This window comes from Lemur catta, chromosome 5, assembly GCF_020740605.2.
Source record: "Lemur catta isolate mLemCat1 chromosome 5, mLemCat1.pri, whole genome shotgun sequence".
Lineage (NCBI taxonomy): Eukaryota > Metazoa > Chordata > Mammalia > Primates > Lemuridae > Lemur > Lemur catta.
The window spans coordinates 92,522,585-92,544,469 of NC_059132.1; positions in this window are offsets into that span (position 1 = coordinate 92,522,585).

A 21,885-nucleotide genomic window follows, 5' to 3' on the forward strand; every position below is an offset into this window, starting at 1 on the left:
ACCCCGTGTTATCCCAACCCGGATCCCCCAGGAGCCTCCGTTCCCTCCTGGAAGCTGTTCCCTGTCCGTTAAACCATGGGCCCACGTAGGAGGCTCCCCCGTTCCAGGGGCTGAGGCTATTCGGGGACACCTGAATTCCTCTCACCCCTTTCCATACTGGCACACCAGTCCCGGGCAGAGACGTCCCCTAGACTTTTGCTGCCTCCGTAGCCAGGCTGCTCCTGGCTGTTTCCCCATCTGGGCTGAGACATCATGGGTAGCCAAAATTCCAAACTTCCCTGCGAGATGCCCCTGGGGTGTCTGCTGGCCAATCTGAAGGCCCTGGATTTAGGCATCCGGCCCAAGCGCCTCATTCTTTACTGCAACACTGCCTGGCCAATGTATAAATTGGACAATGGCTCCCAATGGCCTGAAAATGGGACTTTCGGTTTCAATATTCTGCAAGACCTTAATAATTTTTATCACAGGAACAGCAAACAGTCGGAGATCCCATATGTCCAAGCCTTTTTCTGTTTGTGCTCCCGACCTTCTGTCCGTCTGACCTGTTACCCCGCACAGGTCCTCCTTGCGCGGGTCCCCCACCACCCTCCACCCCTTCTCCCTCTAACTCTCCACCAGGCGTCTCCTCAGATGCCCCTTCTGCTTTCTCCGATCCACCTGACTCAGCTCTCCCCCCACTCGACCTCCACCATACCCGGATGTAGCCCCTCACCCTTCCGTACCTCCCAGCCGCTCACCACCACGGTCCCCCGTCAGCCATCACACTCGCTCTGGCTAAGCCCCTCCAATCAGTCTCTCCTCTGTCCCTTACGAGAGGCGGCAGGTGCTGAGGGCGTCTTACGGGTGCCTGTTCCCTTCTCCCTTTCTGACCTTTCCCAGATTGAAAAGCGCCTAGGTTCGTTTTCTAATGACCCTACAGCCTACACCAAAGAGTTCTGTTACTTGACACAGACATATGACCTTACCTAGCATGATATTTTTGTTATACTCTCCTCTACCCTTGCTACTGATGAAAGGGAGCACATCTGGGCGGCGGCTCAGGGACACACTGACCAACTCCATCTTACAGACCGATCCATGCCGGTGGGGGGCTGAAGCCGTTCTCCGCGAGGAGCCCCACTGGGACTACCAACCAGCCACCCTCACCAGCAGGGACGACAGACAGCAGAGGGACCACATGTTGCAGTGCGTCCTCGCCGGCCTCCAGCCCCCCACCCACCGTGCTGTAAATTATGATAAACTCAGAGAAATCACTCACAGGGCAGACTAAAACCCCGCGGCCTGGCCTTTCTCAGCCGCCTTACAGATGCCCTTATCCAATATACCCGCCTAGATCCTACCTCCCCCGCAGGGACTACTGTCCTTGCAACTCACTTTATTACTCAGTCCTCCCCTGACATCAGAAAGAAACTCAAAAAGGCAGAGGAGGGCCCTCAGACCCCTATCCGAGACCTGGTGAACATGGCATTTAAAATCTCTAATTCCCGAGATGAACAGGCCCAAGAGGAGGCCCGTGTCCGCCAAAGGCACACCTGCAGGCCTGAGCCTTGGTTGCAGCCCTGAGGCCCGCAGGACCCGTGAAACCATCGACCTCGTCTAAGGCGACCAGCCGGGCTCCACCAGGCACCTGGTTAAGTGTGGTAAGGAAGGCCACTGGGCCAAGCGGTGTCCGCAGCCACGTCAACCTACCAAGCCTTGCCCAATATGTGGTCAAGAGGGACACTGGGAAAGTGACTGCCCCTTGGGACAGAAGTCCGGAGGGTCAGTCCTTCCATCCCTAGACCTGTTGGTGGCAGCTTTCCGTCTGGCTGCTGAAGACTGAAGAGGCCCCGACTCGGCGACCCCAATAACCCTCACCCAGCCCAGGGTAACAATCAAGGTAGCGGGTAAGACAGTGTCCTTTCTGGTTGACACCGGGGCTACCTACTATGTCCTGCCTTCCTTTTGAGGCCCTACTTATCCTTCCCAGGTGTCGGTCATGGGTATTGACGGCAATCCCTCTCAACCCTCCACCACTGGTCCCCTAACCTGCCTAATAGGTGACCATCACATCACCCATTCCTTCCTTATCATGCCCTCCTGTCCTGCTCCGCTATTGGGAAGGGACTTATTAACCAAATTGGACACCACCCTCCACTTTTCCTCTGGAACTTCCGCTCTTCTTCCTCTATCTCTCTCTCTCCAGATTTCTCAGCTCCGCCCACAGCCTCTCCCGCCTTACCAAGCCCTACATACCCTCTCCCATCTGAACTGGTAGACCCCCAAGTTTACATTAAAGAAATTATGTATGTAATTTTGTCTAATTCAGAGGTTGTTTAGAAATTGATTCAAAGCATGGATTTGGAGGGAAAATAAAACCAAGATAGAAGGTAACTAATAAGGTGAAAAAAGATGTAGAAAGGCTATGAGCACGGAAAGGTGTTTTTGTTAGAAAATCAGCGAGGGAATAATTTGTATGGAGAAGGATCTTGTGTAGTGACTTTTTGTCCTGGAACAGAATGGCTGGTTATTTCAGAAAGAGGAAATTTAGGACAAAAAAGAAAGCCCAAGTATGTCGTAGATGGTCTGTGTATGTTGTGATGGAGTTCATAGAAGGAATTTACAAAAGAATTTTGTGTATGGTTGTGTCGGCTATAATTAAAGAAAGAAAGGTTTGGTTAAAATCACAAGGTATTCTTGAAATACTGGATTGCTCTTAATGAAACCACAAAAGTGTTTTAATTCTAGATCTACTGACAGCCGAAAAAGGAGGGACCTGCATCTTCCTTCAGGAGGAATGCTGCTACTATGGCAATGACAGGCCCTCTCCAAAGTTCAGCTGTCTAAGCCTACTGTCACATACCTTGGACTTAGTCTCACCCCCATTTCCCATCATCTCACTGTTAATCACCAGCAGGCCCTTCGTGACCTCCAGCCTCCCACCACTGCTGAACAAATCCTATCCTTCCTTGGGTTTTTTGGTTTCTTCTGACACTGGATCCCCAACTTTTCTCTCCTTGCCAAACCCCTCTATGACGCAGCACATGATGCCTCTGCTGGCCCTCTGTTAAACCCTCAGGCTGTCTGCCACGCATTCCTAAAACTTTCGAGACTCTCTCTTACAAGCACCCCCTCTAAGACTCCCTCATCCTAAAAAACCCTTTTATGGCAGCTCGGTCACAGGTGAGGACGGCAAATGCCGGGCGACCCCCTTCAAAACGAGCCATCTTCTTGCCGGTCATGGTGGGTCTCAGCTTGGTCTCCTCCATCGCAGCCTCAGGGCTTGCCGGAGGCGCCCTGGGCCACAGTGTCATTTCTGCCCAAGACTTTGCAGATCGCCTACAGCTATCCCTGGAAACCACATCCGCGTCACTAACTTCCCTGCAGAGACAACTGACTTCTCTGGCTCAGGTAGCTCTCCAAAACAAGAGGGCCCTAGACCTATTAGCAGCTGAAAAAGGAGAAACCTGCATTTTCCTCCCCGAGGAATGCTGCTATTATGTCAACTAGTTGGGCCTTATAGAGCAAAACATAAACAAACTCGACACCCTGAGGGAAGAACTGCACAACCACCACTGGCAGAATACATCCCCCCTTGGGTGGATACAGTCCCCACTAGCCACCTGGCTGTTGCCCTTAATAGGACCCATTGTCATTATTTGCCTAATCTTTCTCTTTGTCCCCTGTCTTTTACAGTTTCTCCAATGCCACCTGCAGGAATTATCCAGAGTGGCAGTAAATCAGATGCTTCTTCACCCCTACTCTCCCCTTCCAGTCACCCCTCCACCAGCCGACTCCGGCCCATAGCCCCCACTAGGCCCCTCAAAAGCAGGAAGTAGCCAGAAAGACCGCGGCGCCCCATTATCACTAAGAGGCTGGAATGTAAGGCTAGTGGCAGGTACCCCCCTCCCCTCCCTAATGGAAAGAGAAGCAGCCCACGAGACCTGCCAAGGACAATGCCTGCAAGGCCCAGCTAAGTTAAAGGACGACCACACCTGGATGGTTACCCTGATAAGAGTCTCAGTTCCAAGAGTCCACACATACCACTGGCCCCTCCTATTTCTCAATACCCGCCCTAAAACTGCAAGGGACAATTCCTTGCTCTCCCCACCATAAATCTTCCTGCCAAAGAAACCCCTACCCCCAGCCCTAAACACATATATAAACTCACTCAGGCTTCTGGGCGATGCAACTTCCCAGGTCTCTCTCACTTGGAGGCCGTGAACCTGGCCCGGGAGTGCCCCAATAAAGCCTGGTTGCTTTCCCCTTTCAACTCTGCTCGTCTTTCTTTTCTCTGGCACCAGCCTATCCAAAAACCTTACATTTGGTGCCAAAACCCGGGAAGGTACTTTAACTTTCAGCTGTGCCGCCCCTCCCGTGGACTCCGGTCTTAAAACCTTACACTGGGTTGTGTAAGCCCTTTACTCATTTACTCTGGTCTGCTTCTACTTGCTTCTTGAGATAGTCATGAATTCCCAAAGTCTAAGTCATCTTCCTCTTCCTCCTTTAGGCTTCACTCTTATTCCACAAGGACTTTTGAGTGGGGGCAGCGTGACATGAGGCTGTTACTGCTGCCTAACAATATTTTAAGATTGATTGATTTTTTTGTCTTAATTATATGGGAAATGGTTATGCATTACTTTATTATATCATTTTAATCAAATACTAGAAAAGAACAGTTGCTTTCTTCCCTCAATCCCATAGTCTGAAAGATCTCACCACATCATTGAGTTTGCTACTTCTATTTTTACACTTTTCATTTAGAACTCAACCTTCTATTGCCTGTTTTTCAATACTGATGCTCAGCATCACAAAACAGACAAAGAGTGGCAAGAAAGAGGGAATAGCACATGTGTGTGTGCATATCTCACACGCACGCGCACACACACACACACACACACACACACACACACACACACACACAGAGGAAACTCCTGAAAAGACCCAATTCTAATAATAAAACTGGAAAATCCAAACAGAAGAGATCTAAATTTGTAATATCTGGTCCATTTGCTGGTCAGCCAATAGTATCCAGATTTCCAGAGTATTTCTACTGATGGAAACTTGACTTTTGTTGTGTGCTTTATAAATATTTCTACTTCCACATCAATATCTGAACCTCATATTTCTCCATGTTGAATTATTTCTTCATTCCCAGTTGCAAGACCTTTTTCCTTCTCTAAAATCTCTTCCATTCTTAATGCTGTTGAAGTATTCACAATTCCAAAGGATTAAAACTGTGACCCAGTTATTTTAACCTTTTCTCCCTCAGATATTTCTTATGTCTATGTATTTCTTTTTGATTCTTGCCATCATAGACTTCGTTCTACTCCTAAACACTCTGTGATTGGACTATAGCCAACCTCTTCCACTTCCATTATACACTGTAATCAATTAATTTATGTTGACTCCTATATTGACTCCCACTTGCCTTTCAAACTAGACTGAAACTCCTAATCATGAACACTAAGTTGATTTTACCCTAGCTCTCCTCAAATATAACTTTCCATTTACATATTTTATACTGTTATTTCTTTATTACAGGGTACTTGATAAGGAGTAGAAGGGCTGTTTCAACAAGAAACTTGATCCTTTCATTCAAAAATCTCACTGAGCCTCAGAGTAGATTTTGAGACATCACTCTTTTCTTGCTCCACCTCTTGTAAGTTACAAAGGCCAATGGGTTTTACCTCTACAACCCAAGTTGAAGTCTCTAGGACAAATAGCTTAACTAGGAATAGTGTGGTCCTAGCTTATGCCTAACTTAAACACCTCCTATAAATTTTCCATGAAATTTGCCTCTGTGGCAAACTTGTATTGTCTCATGGAATGGGAGTATTTATAGTGTATTAACTATTCTACTTATCCACAGTCATACATATGACTCCGAATGTGTGAACGTATATGTTATCTCTAAAGACCCCATCCTGGCTAGCAGCCATCACAAGGAGAACCCAACAGATTAACTGAGTTTTATTTTTTAAATCATATGCATCCTAATATGAATTATTTGTTTAATTAACACCTTCTCCTTAACAAGGGGTATTAGCATATGGAAGCATCTGTTGAGCCCCGCCTCCTGACGTGAAATGCAAGATTTCTGAAATTTAAACATTTGCACAGACACATGAAGAGACATTCAATGGCTACAATCAGCATAGCTCCTCATTTAACCAATGATTTTGTAGATAATAGTATAAAAAGAATCACAATTCATGATGACATAAAGCCTCTTTCTGTGTGTATTTGTAAGTGTTGTCTTTAGCTCCAGTGTATGACAATTAATTATTCTGGTCACCACAACAATGGAATTTGTTGAACAGCTGGATTAACTAGGAAAAGTTCAAATTAATTTGAGAAAGCTTTATGGTAGAAATGACTTGGTAAAACCAGGTAAGAAAATTCACTGGAGATTAGAAGAGCAGTTCTCTACACATGTGTACAGACTCAAAATTTGATTTATTTACTTAGGAATGATAGTAAGAGGAGAAAAAAATGATTTATTTGCTTCAGCATTTGTGATGCCCCATCTGTGGTTCAGTGTTCGGACTCACATTAGGATTTTCAGGACATAAAGCTGGTGCAAAATTGAGAAAGGATGAGCTATGACTTTGGGAAATCAAATCTGTATTTTAGGAGAGTAAAGTTTAAGATATCAAGGAACGGTGCCAGTTGTGAGCAGGCAGGGAATCAAAAGTGGCAGGTGAGCAAAAATAACAGAGCAAGTGGCTGTGGTTGGTAGCACCTGGAGGGGATTCCCTGAGGTAAGAGATGAATAGAGAAAACGCTTTCTTTTTTTTTTTTTTTTTGAGACAGAGTCTCACTTTGTTGCCCAGGCTAGAGTGAGTGCCGTGGTGTCAGCCTAGCTCACAGCAACCTCAAACTCCTGGGCTTAAGGGATCCTACTGCCTCGGCCTCCCGAGTAGCTGGGACTACAGGCATGCACCACCATGCCCAGCTAATTTTTTCTATATATATTTTTAGTTGTCTAGATAATTTATTTCTATTTTTAGTAGAGACGGGGTCTCGCTCAGGCTGGTCTCGAACTCCTGACCTCGAACGATCCACCCGCCTCAGCCTCCCAGAGGGCTAGGATTACAGGCGTGAGCCACCACGCCCCGCCCGAGAAAATGCTTTCTTAAGAGTGTCTGAGATCCAGTTCATAAGTGGGGTGATAGGTGTGGAGGTGGAGCTCAATGATCAGGGTGAGTCCTTGCCGTAGTTTAGGTCCTTCACTGCTCACAACAGAAGTCAAAGACTCCATCTCTCCAGTTTCCTGTAATGCCCTTCTCCATGCCACTTTCAGACTGTAGAATTATCTTTCTTAAATATGTAGCTGCATTCATTTTCTTTCTTTAATCACCTTTTGATACTTCCTAATTGCTAGCAGGAATAAGTTAATCACCCTTAATTTGGCATTTAATTTGGGCCCATTTTTCTCTAGGGAGAAAATGCCAGTGTTTAAAGCCAGGCTTCACAAAGTGCTAATTGTTTGAACTTAAGTCCCATCTCAAAGGGTCTTGTAATATTGTGAGGATTAAATTAGCTAACATATAAAGCATTTAGAACAATTCCCGACATGCAGTATTCAACAAGACAAGTTAGCCATACACTTGCACACCTTGGGCCTAGACCATCCCTGTACTCTTCCTTTTGAGCCTTCCAGTCACCATCATTTCTAAGACACTTTCTATAGTTCTCACCACAATAACCATAGTAAATGGTAAATGCGACAGTTTTGCCCATCCGATTGTGAGATCTTTGTGGGTAGAGATCATGGCTTTTTCATTTAGTATTCTCACCGCTTGACCCAGTTGCTTTCACATAGTCAAGGCTTAGTAAATATGACATTTAAGGATAGTTATTGGATAGAATTTTAAAAAAATAAAAAGTTTCAAAAACTGTGCAGTTAAACTCAGAACTGATGCTGCTTAATTAATCATTGTCAGCCTAAAGAATTGTCTCTACTGATATAACACAAGCTTGGGTATTCACTCTGTCCTCATCAAAGTTATGATGTGATCGCAAAGAAAAAGAATAGTTACTACATCAGAGAATAGAATTCATGTGAGTAAAGAATATTATAAACTAGAATAACTGACTTCAAACAAAACAAAAACAAATCAATGTAACATGGTAAATACAAATACCCTGAATTTGAGATTTTTTAAAAAATTACATTTGAGTTAGAGATTTAGCTTAAAATAAATGAATGGGAAAAATTTATGGGAATGTTAGTTGATCACAAGCTGGGTATGAAAGTCTTGTTTGATCTCATCATGAAGAGACTGCATAATCCGAGGGATGTGATAAAGTCCTTAAAACAAGGAGATAAATATCTACTAAAATAATTACTGGTTTCTTGTCTATAGAATTATCTTTGAGACAAGTAGCAAACGGAAGTGATTTTCAACTTAAATATTTTCTCCTACGAATTTTAGTTGATATGGAAGTTTTAGTGGTAGTATTTATGGTATCATTAACTTTAATAAACACCAAAAATTGATGACTGCTTGTTTCTCTTACGTTATACTGTGTTGTAGTAGGTTTTCTATGGGAAAATTCCTTTTCTCCAATGTCAGGATTATTTATTTTCCTAGAAAAAATGTAAGACTAAGTATAAATGCATATTGTTTTCATAGAATATCATACTACACAAAAATTTATAAGCCATTTAGAACTTTGGGTTCAAATCCTTAAAATGGCTTCCAAACCAAAATTAAGCTATTAAGCTATTATTTTCTTAGGAGGTATTTGCACGTATAATCAAGGTTGAAATCTAATTACATATTCTAAATGAGCTTTACTGATAAGATCCCATTATTAAATCAGTCTTCTGTGTTTATTGGAGTTTTTCATTCAACCATCTGTTGTGAAAATCAAAATGAAAGAGAACAATACTTCATTTGTGATTCCTGTTTAATCTACATACACTTTGTGCCCCCTATTACTCACTTCTTGATCGATTTTTTCATTCTATAATGCTACACTACCCAACAGATGACCCCTGGACTACACTGATTGAGTTTCATTTACTCTAGTATTTGCAGGTCCAGTGCAGTGACAGGCACATAAACACAGCCATTTGTTGACTTAGACTTGAAAAGAAAGTACTAAGAGATAACTTCTATCAGTTATTCCAAATTTACTACTCACCCTGTCCTACCCTGCTTTTTGAGCTATTAGCTTCTGGTTTGGGGATCAATCAATGGAGAATTCTGGAGAGAGATTTGGCAAAGAAAACGGAGAAATTTCAGCAAATTTATTCTCCTGGTTTCCTCCTTAGAGCTTGCATCTGTCTGTGTATTTTAACCAGTTCTCTCAAGGTGATGGGATCTACACAACTTCCTCTCCTTGGCATTTCAACTTTTTGGACCAGGAATTAGTGCTCTAGGTTCAAAGGCATTTGCCATTTACATCAATCACATCAAGTTAATTTTTACATAGACACAGAGATGTGTAGAAAAATTGGAAAAAGAACTAAGAAGAATATAATATTATAATCCTGGTTTAAGAGACAGTAAAGAGATGATGGTAGGCCTCCTTATTATATGCAAATATGAGCATGTACACACTGGGATAAAACTTGATTGACACTAAAATTATCGATGTGAGATGCTGTACAGAGGAATTTTTTCATATGTATGTATCTCTTAGGAATTAAGGTGAGCATTGGCAGGAGATAACTGATGTGGAATTTTGGATCTTGTTCATCTCCTTTTCTCAGTAATACAACTAACATCTGGTAAAATTTGGCAGAAATGAAGTGAGTATATGCACAGGGGACAATTCATACTGGTTGCGGGGGAGGAACAAGGTAACAAAGAAACCTCAAACAGCAAGAACAGATGTACTTCCCACTGGCCAAATCCCCCATGGAGAAAGCAAACTTCCTGTACCAAGAGAAGTTCTGATTTGGTTTCTACAGTTAATGGGAAACTAGGAGTGATAGAAAAATAGATCAAAGACTATGGTTAGAGAAGTCTAATCACGATATGATGTGAAAATTTTCAGTTGGTCTTATCAGATATTGGTAATAAATTTGGTCTTATATACTCCACATTTAACCTATTTTTGAACTGGGATCCAGTAATTTGTAGGTTATTACTCTAAGGCAGAGGACATTGAACTTTTTCTGTAAAGGGCCAGATAGTAAATGTATTAAGCTCTGTGGGCCAAGAGACAAAATCAAGGACACTATATAGGTACTTACCTAACAAAAGATAAAAACAAGTGTCCACAAATTTTTAATTGATGAAATTCAAAATATAGTAATAATTATTGAGTACAATTTTTGTAGCACAGGTCTACTACTGAGAAGAATAGAATTCTTTTTGGGAGGATATAACATTTTGATTAATTGGGATTCAAAGTTAATTGCTTATCTTTGTGGTAGAAGCATGGTTTCATTCTACCGTCTTCCCTTGCTTTTCAAGAACAAGAAACAAGTGATCTTTATTCTGTATTAAACCAGAATGTTTCCTGCATCTCTCTTGTTCACACTTACAGACTGCCCTCATAGTGTTAGTTAGGTAACTTTTCATGTAGGAGTGCAGGTTAAAGCACAGCATCTGTGATAAGACTCTGGGTTTCAATTCCAGCAGAAGTCATTGGCTATATGATCTTTGACTATTTACTTAACCTAATTAGAAGCTGCAAATTTCTCATATAAAAATGAGTTACAGTACCTACCTCATGAGGTTGTAGTGAGGCTTAAATGATCTAACAAATGAGAAGATTTAGCACCGTGCATGCCATATTGTAAAGCAGTTGATATAAATGTTATTCTTCTTTTGAAATTTTCAACCATATAAAAACGTAAAATTATTGTTAGCTCATGATCCACACAAAAGCAGATATAGGACAAGATTTAGGCCACAGGACATAGTTTGTAGACTTCTGCTTTAACTAATATTTAACACCATCCTGTCCTCACTCCCTACTTTTTAGACATAGAGACCTGTCTAAAATTCTCCCTTTTAATGCAAGGAGATTGAACAGCAGGGGGTAAGTGCTACCATCCCAACCACATGGAAGGTTGTGTCAGTTTTTTCATCAGAGTAATTCTAACCTAAATTCTATTCAGAAACTTTGAAATGAGAAGTTCTTTTTCTTCTACTGTCATCTATTGCCATTTACCAAATATAACTATCCTTTAATATCTTTCCTCTATATTACTTTCATCTCTGTATTAGTTCCTACATCTAGTTCCTTGGTTAAATTCTCATCTTAATATGAACTTTTTCTTATTTTAGTAAATTCCACAAAGTCAATACCATATCTTCATTTTACAGTTTGTTACATCATATTTTTCCATACAATCAGCCTAATGTCACTCTGCATTGGACACATTCATTACTGACTTTGAGACCCAGTTTACCCAATTGGTCAACACTCCAATGTTTGCTGTTACCTTGAAGTCCTTTAATTTCCTTGTATCTGACATGTGAGACAAACTAATCTCACAGATTCTTGACCTCTTAGATGCTAATTATCTTTCCCTCCATTCAACATCTTCCCTTCACCTGGAACCATCCCAGTGCTGAAACATTATACTCTAGCTTCTTACTCCTGCATTATTCCCTGTTGAGTATTTATCCAGTGATACAACAAAATGAGTTACAGCATTATGTAAACTTATTACCAGGGTCTTACCCTAGTCTGGAGGGACCATAACCACTTCCCTGAGGAAGTGATACCTAAGCTGACTTGAGAATCATGAGTAAAAGTTACTTGTGTTAAGAAGCAGGAGAAGAGAAGGAGCATTTTAGAAAGAGAGAAAAGCATGGGTGAGTTGCTGGACCAAGAAAGAGAGGCCAGCAAAGCCGTATCACAGACACTGTTTGAATGGAGAGGGTAGTGTATGGTGTGAGATTTGGCTTGAGAGGATGGCAGAGACCTAAGTTTAATAGCCATTGCTAAAGATTTTGCATATTCTCCTTATGTTTCTGAAAGATCATGTGGCTTCAGTGTGAAGTGTGAATTGAAGAGCAAGAAAGAAGAAAAGATTGAGAGATCAATTAAAAACCTATTTCAGTAGGATTTTGTGTCAGTGGGAATAAAGAATAGTAGAGGTATTTGAGTATATATTTATAAGGAAAATTAATGGAACTAGGTAACTTATTGGATGTGGGGAGTGACGATGGTAAGATTTAAGTCTGACAGAGAGGTTTATGGTTTGAGCTAACAGGTAAACAAATGATGGTGCTGTGTGTACGGTGCACAAAAAGAGGAGCAGCTTTGGGAGCAAGAGAGCCACTGGTCACAAGGTGTTTAAAGCAGATATTAGAAATCAAAATGGAGAATTTAGAAGGATGAACTGGATAAATACATTAGATGGTCTTCAGGTCATATTATAGATAATAATTGAAAGAAATATGAGGGTAATGCCAGACATCATCCTAAATCCTTTTTCCTTTTCTCTTAGCACTTCATATTCAGCCAGTTATTAAATCTAATCAACGCATTAGCTAAATATCTCTGCTATCCATCCTCCTTCTTTCATCAGACTTCCAGTGCACTAGTTTGGACACTTATCATCTCTTTACTGGGTTGTTGGAGTCACCCTCACTGCTCAGTCTCACCTGTTTAATCTACCCATCCACACTGCCATCAGGGAAATCAAACTCAAAATTAAATTTGCTTTATCCTTCAACTGCCCCAAATTCTTCACTTGCCTCCCACTCCCATGGTGGATGCAGTTTATATTTTGTATTTCTTTTCATGACAGGTATTACCTTCTATGATGTAGACCTCACTACTCACTCAGCTTTACCCTCAATCCCTCCACTGATGGCACTTAATCCTTCAGTTTCCTGGACCACAGTATCCAAAGATTTTAAACTCTTTCAAGGCTCTATAATTGTGTGTTTGTTATTCATTTTGTCTCTTCCAGCTGGAAGACATCTTCCCCAGTCTTCAAGGCTCAACACATAAAAGAATTTTCTGTATAAACAAACTTGCCCTCTTGTGTTCTCAGTGCTTTTTGCATTTTTCCTTGCTGTTGCTTATGTTTGCTCTTCAGGCTTATGTTTGATTTTCAGGCCACTCATCATGCAGTAAATAATTTGAAGGCAAAGTATATATCCTTGTATTTTTGAATCCAAAATGCCCAGTACAGCCTATGAGTAGGGGTTTAAAAAATTGGTTTTAAATGAATGTAAATTCACATTTTAGCATGGATTATTTTACTGAATATCAATGCCCAATAGCACAACAAGTTATTTTGTGAGCTGTTTCTGGGAAATTATCATAAGTTCTACAGGAAAATTTATTTATTGGAGTTATAATGACCTAATTTATATTAAATCTGTGAATTCCATAAGACCTTTCTTAGGGGCTAACTTTAGCTGGCATACTCTCTATTGAAATAGAATATCGTGTAACTTCTCTAAGTCGCTGAAACACATAGCCTGAGAAAAGGAAGTGGCATACGATAAAATGCCACTGAGGAACACAATATGGAGGGATTTCAAAAGCAAAACACAGTTGGGTGCAAGTAAAATCTCATATCCAACTACTGTGAATGGATTTCACAGTCTGCACGCTAATTATACTGTGCACTTCACTAATGGCTCTGTCCCCAGAGGGCCTCCTGGGAATCAACTGGCAGATTTTATTGGGCCCAAAGTGAATTTTAATGTGGTGAAAAGGTAGTGAATTCACAGTCTTACCTATTCAGTGATAAGATAGACAGTGAAAATATATCATTCGCCTCTAATAAACATTAGGCACACTTTTGAAATGTCACCTTTACAGGTTAGTAATTCAGTCTCCCATCTCGCTTGTCCTTCACCATCAGCATGTCCTTTCACACAGAATGGTTTTATTAAAAAGTGTGGTTATGGGTCTTCTCCTGAAATACACATGTGTTGGGGTCATTCTTTCATGAGGAAAGGCTGTTTGAACCATGATCTTTATAGTGATAGAAACCATTATTAAAGTGGATTTAAAATCCACTTGAATCTCAGACAGGGAGAATTGAATCATATAAACTTGCTGATTGTTGATCATTTTTGAAATATGAAATGGCAAATTCATATGGCTCAACATAAATATTTCTAGAGAAAATTTACAATAAGAGTAACCTCGTTAATTTATATGGCCTACCAATTAATATTAAAAATAATATTTATGGCTCATATTATAGAAATAGCACAAAAAAACAAGTCTATATCTTAACAACAGACAACTTTGATGTTTATATTGAATAAATGTTGAATATTATCAACTATTCAAATATAATTTACAGGTAAATCATCTTCCATTAACCAAAAAGTGTGATTAATATATTTTGTTGAATATCAAATAGTATATTCCTGAAGCCAAATATATTTTACTGGCAAATACCATGAATTTTGACAAACTTTGGAGACTTAGTCTATGTTTCAGGGGGATTTGGAGAATCTGGGGTAACAATGCTTGTTCCTTCAGCATTTGTATAAATAAACTGCATGAATGAAAATAGAAACATCATTTATGACATTTTGTCACAATCTCATAGACAAGGTTAACTAAAAATGAGGTAAAGTAATTTCTCATGTCTTAGTAGTCCATTTCAAAAGAAAGCAAAGATCAAGTTCAATCAACTGACTACTTACAATCCTATATATTTCCACCTGAGTCATTTTAAATATTTCAGGGTTAGAAGAGTTATTCAGTGGATCAAAATGTTAGAATGAGATCCTCCTAAATCTAATTTCTTAGCATCCTCTTTCGAAATATTTTTTGTGGTTTGTCAATTTCATTAGCTCTATAAATGTCTATAAAGCAATGAGGATAGTTGCAGAGAAAATTGGCATACACATTTTCGAAGTAGGAAGATCTGAAACAGAATTGGATTGTTCTATGTTTCTGTCATAGAAGATTTGAATTACTATCTCCATTAATTGACACAATTATGCATGTATTTCTCTTGTGGCAACAGGATGGAAGAACTTCAGGCTAATTGTAGGGTAAGCAAATTTCATTTTCTTTTCAAATAGATTTCAACATCAAGATCATAAGAATTTTTATAGGAGAAGTTTCAAGTATACATTGTCTTGAGAACAGTATCAGCCCATGCAACAATTGCAGTTTGCTGACTCCATGATGCAAGGCTCATTTCTAAGTCATCAGCGGCCTTCCCTCATAGTCCTGAACAAAGGCACAGTCCCAAATAATAACCCCACATAGAGTGTAAGGAAAGGGGAAAAAATTATAAAAATAAATCCTAAAATCAAAGGCTCCTAATGCTTCGGTTCCACTGATTAGGTGGGATTTGGGAAGGGTGGTTTAGGGTTGTTTTTTTTTTTTTCTCCCTGCCTTTACAGCTCTACAATCACAATGGCCCTCTAGTGGGATGCTAAATTAAGAGGCATTTTGTTTGTATGGTTTGCAGCTAGATCGAAACAGTCACGGAGAAATGTTTTATTGTGGTGAGGAAAGGACTCTTAATAAGGCTCTTAGGGGACTGAGTTTTAATGATGCTTAACACAATGTTTTAAACCACACACCACATCTACATGTTATTTCTTGTTAAATGCTGGTTATTAAACAGCAGGCTGGCTCCAGATTGCCTGCAGAGGGTACTTAGGGTTGGCTGATACATCTCTGACAATTGGAATAGTTGATGGAGTGACAAGTGCTGTTTGGATTTAAGGGATTTTTACATTTTAACATATGCACAGTGAAATAGTATATATTATTACCCAATGTACCTCTCCACAATATGTCGAAGGGTTAAAACCAATTAAACACAATTGTAAGTTTTGATTTCTTCCAGAATTCTATGCCTTCATCCAAACAATATGCTTAAGCTGGAATAATTTCCCTCACTACTTAACCCAAGGATCTCTGCAGTGAATTGCTGTTCAAAACTGCAGACCAGAGAACAAGCAAGGGAAATGAAGAAAAGAATGTGACCCAAGGAAAGACGTAAGCTATAAAGCAATACATGTTTATAACTAGTTTTTTTAACTATTTAAATACTTAGCATTTTTAAATTAAAAGGCTTTATTTTTCCCACTGTTAGTCTCACAACTTTCTTGCTCCAATCTACTCCATCTCCAAGAAAAAAGTTATCATTTAGATCAAGGAGACTACTTGATGTCAAGGAACTAAGGTGTCCGGTTTTTAAATGTTAACTGTCAGCATTAAATCTTCTTTCCTCTATGTAGCCTGCTTTCTCTTTACATTTTGTATTTTAGGATTGTGCTTCAAAAGTGTTCACTTCTCTTTTGAATTGCTTATTTCCCTGAAACAGGTGCACATGGAGAACAGGGCTGCCTGCAACTTGTGAGAGAGCCTTATCCTTGGGATAATTACAGGTAGGATCAATGGGTTTAGTTATCTCTTCTGTAGGTTTTGGAGACAAACCACTATTTCACTTATCTCTGTCCTACTTTAGGTTTTCATTCCTTGCCTCTCTCACCAGGGTAAGATGTCAAGAGATAGAAATATGTTGTGAACCCAGGTGCAAAAGAGGACTTCATGTAGTACAGTCTGTGATTTCCTGTGGGAGGTTTACTGATGGCTCTTTTCATAATATCCAGGGTTAGAAGGAGAGGAGTATTGTTTGTTAGAAAGTCTTCAGTGTTTAAGTTGATCAAAATAGGAAATAGACTTAAGAATTTGAGCACCAGAGGCTGGAAAGACTATGAGGGCTGAGGGGATGAAAAGAGGTTGATTAATGGGTACAAAAATACAGCTAGATAAAAGGAATAAGTTTTAGTGTTTAATAGCATAGTAGGGCAACTATAGTTAACAATGATTTATTTTATATTTTAAAATAGCTAGAAGAGAAGATTTAAAGTACTCCCAACAAAAAGAAATGATAAATGTTTGAGGTGATGGATATTCCAAGTATCCTGATTTGATCATTACACATTGTATGCATGTATGCATGTATCACGTTCCCCATAACTATGTACAACTATTACATATCAATAAAGAATTTTTAAAATACAATATGTAGATAAATTGGCATTGTTGTATTCCGATAAAACTTTATTTAGGGACACTGAGAAAAAAACTGAGCAACACTATCCCAGGTGACAATGAGTAAACTTTAAAATCTGAATATGGCCCTGGAAATGTCATGAGTAAGAATGTGATGCATTACTGGAAAGAAATTATGTGAATCATTGGCTTAAATCCAAAGCAGGGCAAAATAAGTTGAATTCTTGTCCATAGTCCAGGCCACTTTACCAAGATTAGAAGATTCATGGAATTTGGGAATCAGCCTAGAGTCTCGGAACACTTGCCCATTTCTTCCCACTCAGAATCCTGTGGGGATGGTAGGTTATCAACTGAAGATCAAGTCTGAACAGTCCTGTCTTCTCCATATACATGCAAAACCAATTACAAATCCAAGTATCAGGTATGTTTTTAAACTATGTGAGATAATGTGTGTTAAAATACTTTATAGCACATTTAAATTACATAGAGTCATAATACTGCCATATGGACTTATTAGATTCAAACAGATCTCAATTCTAATGTTGTATCTAAAGCTCTTAGAATGAACAAATGGTATGAACTAAAGACACTCTAATGATAATCCCATCTCTGGCACTGATTATAAGTTTTATATTGGGGAGGTCATTTAACCTATTTGAAGACAAGTAGATGCACTTCTGAAGACAGAATAATACTACCTGCACTATAACCATTACAGAGTTAATGTGAGAATTAAAATCAAAATGATATAAAGTATAATAATGTGCTTGGTAAAGCTAAGAAAAGGTGCTACATAAAAGTTTAAATTATAATTACTGATATAACCAAATTGTGACAAAAGATCCAAAACATATAGGAATCTCCCCTTTTCTTGAGTGATATGGTCTGAGATAATGCACTTTTTATTCAGTTTCTTCACTTGAGTAAAGAAAACACATTTTGATTGCTGAGTGTTCCAGACACAAAGAAGCTCTTAAACTTCTTAAGCTCTTAAACTAGCAGACAAAAGGAAGCTGAAGAAGTTACATATGATTTCATTCTGCTATAAGTAGCATATGCCAAATTTGAATATTTAAATATTTCCTAATTGATTCCTTTCTGACTCTCTCCTGATCACTTTATCATTATAGAATATTCAAATGCTTGCCCGTTACATGTTTAATAGACACATCAGCATCACCATGCAACCTGAACTTTTATTTCCTTATTCTTCCCTGTTTATGCAGTTCTATTTGAAAGCATGGTGGTCAAGAGATTACAAATGTTCAAATCTTGGCTATGCTCCTTACTACTAGTTGTATGATATAGTAGTAGCTAGCTATTAAGCTCTCTGGTTCTCAGTTTTCTATTTGGAAAAGGGGAATAATATAAATGTCAGTTTATAGGATTAATTTGAGATTCAAATACATCTATATCTATATATCTATAAAGTGCTTCATAAATGTTAGCATTCATTGTTAAATATCTCAGTAAATGGCCTAATTTCTTAGGGAAAAAAATCAAAAACAAATTAAGGAGCCATTCCTGGTTCTTCTCTTTCCTTCATACTTGACAGCTGTGGGCTCTTCCTTCAAAGTTTATCCTAAATCTCAACACCTTCACAACTAAAAGCTTTTAGTTATCACCAATCTTGCCTTTCTTCTTTCTCTCTGACCATACTAAAATACACTCCCTCGACTGCTGGCAGAATAATTACTTCCCACTTAAAATTTTCTAGTGGTTATATCTTCCCCAGGGTTAAATCCCAACTCCTTATTATGCTCTAACAATATAAATCATACAAATGTCTGAGTATATTTATATCATAGGTATCTAAGAACACAAAGATAATGTTTCTTCAATGTAGATATTTGGTACTCCATGATTCTTCAGGAGTTGCAAAAAAAATTATTCAAAATATTAAGACAAATTTTGAGTGATAAAATGAATAAGTCCTGGTGATCTAATATACAGTATTGTGACTATAGTTAATAGTGTATTGTTTACTTGAAATTTCCTAAGAGAATGGATCTTAAGTGTCCTCACCACACAAACAGTAACTACGTGAAGTGATGGATGCGTGAATTAATTTGACTGCAGTATTCATTTTATAACTTACACATTTACCAAATCATCATGTTCTACATCTTGAATATGCACAATTTTTCTTTGTCAATTATGTCTCAATAAAGTTTTAAAATGATAAAATAAAATAAAATATTTGAAACATTGGCTACACTATGTGTGTAATAGCAGTGTCTTTAATGGGTTGCTCTAAAGAGTGAGAAAATTCTTCCTAGATTTCCTCAATCCTCATTCCCATTTTATTTTTATGTCACCATTTTTGTTCTATCTAGGTTTACAACCTTTATATAACTAACCCCCCTGTGGTTCATATGTATATTCTTTATTTAAATATTTCAATGCTCAGAAAAGCCCTCACTTTTGATACAATTTCTCTGAATTTTTTGTTTTTTTTTTATCTTTTGGTTGATGGGCTTTTGTCATCATGAAGTGTTCATTTTACAAAAAGAAGATCTCAAAGTTTTTGTAGTCTGTGACTATAAACCTGCTTAAGCACAGCTGCCTGCTGTTTTCATGGTCAAATGTCAACTTGGACAGTTATAAAATTCTTGAATCATAGAATCCATATTCATGGTCCAATAACCTGGGGATGAAACACGAATTATCTACCTCAGACCCGATATAATGTACAACAGGATAAATATAAAAACTTTCATTTAAAAAATGGGAGATGGGAAACAACACAGTAGCCATTTCTCTCATGTGTAGATATCTTTTTTTCAAAAAATACTTCAAGAAGTTTAATGTTATTTTGGAATCATCAGCAATAAACAGCCTTGGCAAAATCTGGAAGTGGAGAGGGTTGGAGAGGGGGAAATAAAAGTATTATACAAATCTCTTTGTATTGGGTTGGAGTTGTGGAGAAACATTTTTTTTTTATATCAGAATATTATGGGGGTACAAATGATTTGATTACATAAATTGCTTTTGTACTGTGCCCATCCCTGGATAGTGTGCATTGTACCCATTAGGTGTGATTTTATCCATGCCCTCTTCCCCCACCACCTGTTTGATTTCCGATGAATATTATTTCCATATGTGCACATAGGTGTTGACCGATTGGTTCCAATTTAATGATGACCACGTGCAGTGTTTGTTTTTCCATTCTTGTGATGCTTCACTTAGAAGAATGGTCTCCAGCTCCATCCAGGTTAACAGGTGGTATTAGTTCACCATTATTTTATGGCTGAGTAGTACTCCATGGTATGCATATATCACATTTTATTAATCCACTCATACACTGATGGGCATTTGGATTGTTTTCACATCTTTGCAATTGTGAATTGTGCTACTATAAACATTCAAGTGCAGGTGTCTTTTATGTAGAATGTCTTTTTTTCCTTTGGCTAAATACCAAATAAATACTGTCTTTTTTTTCTTCTAGGTATCTTGTAGATACCTTGTAGTGGGATTGCTGGATCAAATGGTAGTTCTACTTGTAGCTCTTTGAGTTATCTCCATACTACTTTCCATGGAGGTTGTACTAGTTTCCAGTCCACTATCAGTGTATGAATATTCCTATCTCTACATATCAATGACAACATTTGTTGTTTTGAGACTTTTTAATATAATATAAGCCTTTCTCACTGGAGTTAAGTGATGATATCTCACTGTGGTTTTGATCTGCATTTCCATGATGATTAGAGATGTTGAACATTTTTTCATGTTTCTTGGCCATTAGTCTATCTTCTTTTGAAAAGTTTCTGTTCATGTCTTTTGCCCACTTTTTGATGGTGGTGTTTGATTTTTTTCTTGGTGATTTGCTTGAGTTCCTTATAGATTCTAGTTATCAGCCCTTTATCATAAGTATAGCACATAAAATTTCACAACATAGAAGACATATAGTCAAAATGGGTTATGTACTGAAACAAACATAAAATAATGAAGATATATTACATAAAATAGTTAAACATATTAATATTTATGTCTTATAGAAGACAAGGTTCACGATGAATACTATAATATTCATCAAATTTTTAAGGATGTAAGACTTTCTTGGTTCCAGTGGGTAGTCTCATCCATGGATGTAGATTAAAACAGTATACACATTTCAACTCACTCTAAGGGAAATTTTCTGGCAACCTGAACTACCCCAAGATGGAGATATACATTGTATGGTTTACATTGAAAGTTGATGCATCCCCCACTCTTAGAAGTGTTCAGGCATGAACAAAATGAACATGAGTCAGAAAACATTGAATCCCAAAAAGTTTTCTAAGCTAGGTGATTCTTTTGAGGTCCTTTGCAATATTAAGGTCAGGTGACTCCAAGATGTAAGATACTTCTGAATGTATTAATTTGCCGTCACATCAAATTTTACCTATTCATTTAATATGTATTTAAATTTTTTAAAAAATGTATTAGATGTTCTAGGAACTTATGAGAGAGTCAATAGCAAGATAGACATAATTTCTGACCTAGTGAATCTGGAAAAGACAAATGCTAAATATATAAGATAATTTGAAATATTAATAACCACTACAATGAAATTAATGCAAGTGGATAGAGAATATTGGGGTGAAGAGGGGAGATGGGAGAGGTTAGTTCACTAAAATAGTAAGGAATGGGTATCTTACACCATCTTTGGGAGATATTTTAACAAAGAACTGAATGATGAAAAACAGTGACTATCTATAAAGGTCAAGGGTGTGAGCAGTCCTGGAAGAGAGAAAAGCAACAAGGTTCTACCCAACAGGATGAACAAAAATATATCCAACTTATCAATCCTTTCAATAAACATGAATGGCTTAAATTCCCCACTCAAGAGACATAGGCTGGCTAACTGGATTAAAAAAAATACAAGCCAAATATCTTCTGTCCCCAGAAAACACATCTAACCCACAAGGACTCATTCAAACTCAAGATGAAGGAAAGGAAAAAAATATTCCATGCAAATTGAAATTA